The sequence below is a fragment of the Xyrauchen texanus genome, chromosome 38, assembly GCF_025860055.1.
Source record: "Xyrauchen texanus isolate HMW12.3.18 chromosome 38, RBS_HiC_50CHRs, whole genome shotgun sequence".
NCBI classification, from domain to species: Eukaryota; Metazoa; Chordata; class Actinopteri; order Cypriniformes; family Catostomidae; genus Xyrauchen; species Xyrauchen texanus.
The window spans coordinates 35,948,271-35,952,347 of record NC_068313.1 but is presented as its reverse complement, the minus strand read 5'-3'; positions in this window follow the sequence as shown (position 1 = coordinate 35,952,347).

Below are 4,077 nucleotides of genomic sequence, written 5' to 3'. Positions count from 1 at the left end.
CACGCACACTCACAATCACACGCACACAAGCACACTCACAATCACACTGACAATCACAATCACACGCACACTCACAATCACACTCACAATCACATGCACACTCACAATCACACACACACACACACGAACACTCACAATCACAATCACACTCACAATCAGACTCACAATCACACGCACAATCACACTCACAATCACACTCACAATCACAATCACAATCACAATCACACTCACAATCACACGCACAATCACACGCACAATCACACTCACAATCACAATCACACACACTCACAATTACACTCATAATCACACGCACACAAGCACACTCACAATCACACTGACAATCACAATCACACGCACACTCACAATCACACTCACAATCACACTCACAATCACACGCACAATCACACGCACAATCACACTCACAATCACACGCACACAAGCACACTCACAATCACACTGACAATCACAATCACACGCACACTCACAATCACACTCACAATCACAATCACACGCACAATCACAATCACACGCACACTCACAATCACACGCACACACACACGAACTCTCACAATCACACTCACAATCACATGCACACTCACAATCACACACACACACACACACAAACACTCACAATCACAATCACACTCACAATCAGACTCACAATCACACGCACAATCACACTCACAATCACAATCACAATCACAATCACACTCACAATCACACTCACAATCACACGCACAATCACACGCACAATCACACTCACAATCACAATCACACTCACAATCACAATCACACTCACAATCACACTGACAATCACAATCACACGCACACTCACAATCACACTCATAATCACAATCACACTCACAATCACAATCACACGCACACTCACAATCACACGCACACACACACGAACTCTCACAATCACACTCACAATCACATGCACACTCACAATCACACACACACACACACGAACACTCACAATCACAATCACACTCACAATCAGACTCACAATCACACGCACAATCACACTCACAATCACAATCACACTCACAATCACAATCACAATCACACTCACAATCACACGCACAATCACACGCACAATCACACTCACAATCACAATCACACTCACAATCACAATCACAATCACAATCACACTCACAATCACACGCACAATCACAATCACAATCACAATCACACTCACAATCACACTCACAATCACACGCACACTCACAATCACAATCACACTCACAATCACACTCACAATCACACTCACAATCACACGCACAATCACAATCACAATCACAATCACACTCACAATCACACTCACAATCACACTCACAATCACACGCACACACACACGCATGCACACACACTCACCCACACGCACGTAGGGATGGTAGTCAGCATCAATTCTCGCTGAGATACCCAGACCCACCCCAAAAAAACCTCATCTGTCTCTCTGAGCTTCACTGCAGCACAAAACTATAATTCCACAGCAGGAGAAATTTAATAAAGAGACAAAAACATAAACTCTCTCTCTCCCTCTATCTGCTATTTCACCATTTTAACATTCTCGATTTCCTTTCTATTCTCTTATCTTTAAATTAACTTGTCTTACCGCTTACAAATTCTCTTAAATTCTTATAAACATTTTTTTGGTCAAGATTTGGTCAAACAAAACTGGTGAAGCACCACACACACACACACATGTTCTCAGATCTGGTGTTTTGTGCTGTTCTCTCTTGGGGAATGTTCCTCTGGGGCGTGAGAGGATCTCTAAGACAGAGGAGAACGGGTGCCGTTATCAGAATTGCTCCAATCAGACGTCGTCTACTTCTGTGTGAATCAGCTCTTGACATCCAGCAGAAAAACTGCTAGAGAAAAAAAAACCCACTTTTCCAATCAATAATGTCATTTCTGTTGAGAAAGGGAGGATGTGTGATGCCTTTCAACTGCTTTAAGCAGGTAAATCCACAGTGTAAAACACAAAAAGTTGATTTAACTTGAGCGGTTAATGTAATATGACTTTCTGGACCTGGTCAAGGAAGCTCCATTAGTGCTACTGTCCCCTTGAGCCAGTCATTTGACTTCAGGGTACTCCAGAGGTGACTGTCTGTCGAAGTTAGTTTACTGTAAATTGACTCTTCTATACACAAATTCTGTTTCTTCTGTTCAGCATTCATTGAGGTGGATGGATGGATGCAGCCTGACCTCTAAATCAAACTAAATCACGTGATTCGTTACACATTTGCCTGCAGTTTCCCAGTGAAATATCCAGCAGGGGGCGCCTAATCAGGCTAATTAGCCCTCGAGAGGGATAAAGGCCAACCGGAGACGGCAGTGCAACTGAGAGAGATTTACGGACAGCTGTCCGACACCTGCGCATGTGTTTGTCTTTTCGGTTTTATATTAAACTATTATTCATATTGCCAAGCCGGTTCTCGCCTCCTCATTTCCATGAATCCCTTTACACTGGTGCCGAAACCCGGGAAGTAGGAGGGATGCGCCGTAGTGGAGTTCTCGCCGCTACCATCCACCCCAAAGGAGCATCCGCGGCCATCCGCCGGAGGATGGAGGAGCCCGGCCGCCTGGAAGCTGAGGAATGGCCGGTGACCGCGAGGGGATGAGGGGCTCCCAACCAACCGCCAGGTGCGGTTACCGCAACAGGGGCGGGGGAGACCCGCCGGGGCATTCCGTCCACCAGGGGCCGGAGGTCTGCCTCCGATCCGTCCTGGGAGGCGCGGCTGTCGTCCATTAGAGGGTAGAGGAGTGGCCGAGGACGAAGCTACGTAAAGCTACTTACTCAATAGAGTAAGTTTTTTTCTCTCTCTCTCTCTCTCTTTCTCTAATTCTCTCTCTCTCTCGCTCCTCTCTCTCCCACTGCTGCTCTGTGTTGGCCTTTTATCTCTCTCTTTTTTTTTTAAAATTTTATTAATTTGGCACGATGTGTTTTGTTTCCCTCCCCTTGTCCCCTCCCTCATCCAGGTAGATGGGGATGACCTGCTGGCAGACGGGCCGTGAGGCACACCCCTCCCCAGGGGGCTCCCCAGCCTGAGAGAACGAGGGAGGAATGTGGCAGTGCGGAGGGCGGGGCCGGGCCGTGATTCCGAACACCCGGCCCCAATCAGGCTAATTAGCCTCCGAGAGGGATAAAGGCCGACCGGAGATGGCAGTGGGAGAGAGAGAGAGATTTACGGACAGCTGTCCGACACCTGTGTGTGTGTGTGTATGGTAGAAATGATTCTAGGGGCCAAAAGGTACAGGGGGGCCCCCACAAAACACTCATCATTTTAATAGGAAAGGGCCCCAGAGAAATATACAGTCGGGGGGCCCAGATTACCTTGCGACGGCCCAGCATGCCAGTGCTCCTTATGGGACATGAAGAGATGCAAGTTTGGGTCTGCAGATAGATGGGGTGTTATTGATTAATTAGAAGGTTTGAAAAAATTAAAACTGCACACTTGATGAAATAAAACAAATGAGGAAACAATACAGTGATTAACCAGCAACACATCATGTGTAGAAAATTGCCACTTCATCAACCACCTGTAAACTGAGCACAGCTGTGCTACACAAACTATCCTCAGACTCCGTTGATTTAGACGAAATGAAACTACAACTGAAAAGTTATAACCAAATCAACTGCAGCGCCAGACGCGTGCGTCATCATGATAGTCTGCACAGAACACAGTTATATTCTAAATAGTTTGCAAACTGTATCATGCACAGAAATCTCTAAACAGTATTAATATGAAGAGGTCATAACCGCTCCTCTCTGAATGTTCATTTGGGATTCTGTTGCTTAGCAACAGCACACAATTAAGTCAAATCCACGACCGTGACATTTAGCCAGCTTACCACATGAAATTGCAAATTAATGACAGCAGTCAGTCGGGTTGATTTTGATTAAAACAAACAGATTTCAACTTTGTTCTTTTTGTTATATAAATGTCTCATTATAACTGAACTGGAAACTTTTCACCAGGCCTTCTTCATTTATTTCAGGTACTTTATAACCTTCAGACCCTGACTTTCAATATTAAACTATGGAAATACATATTAGTACATGTCTAAAAC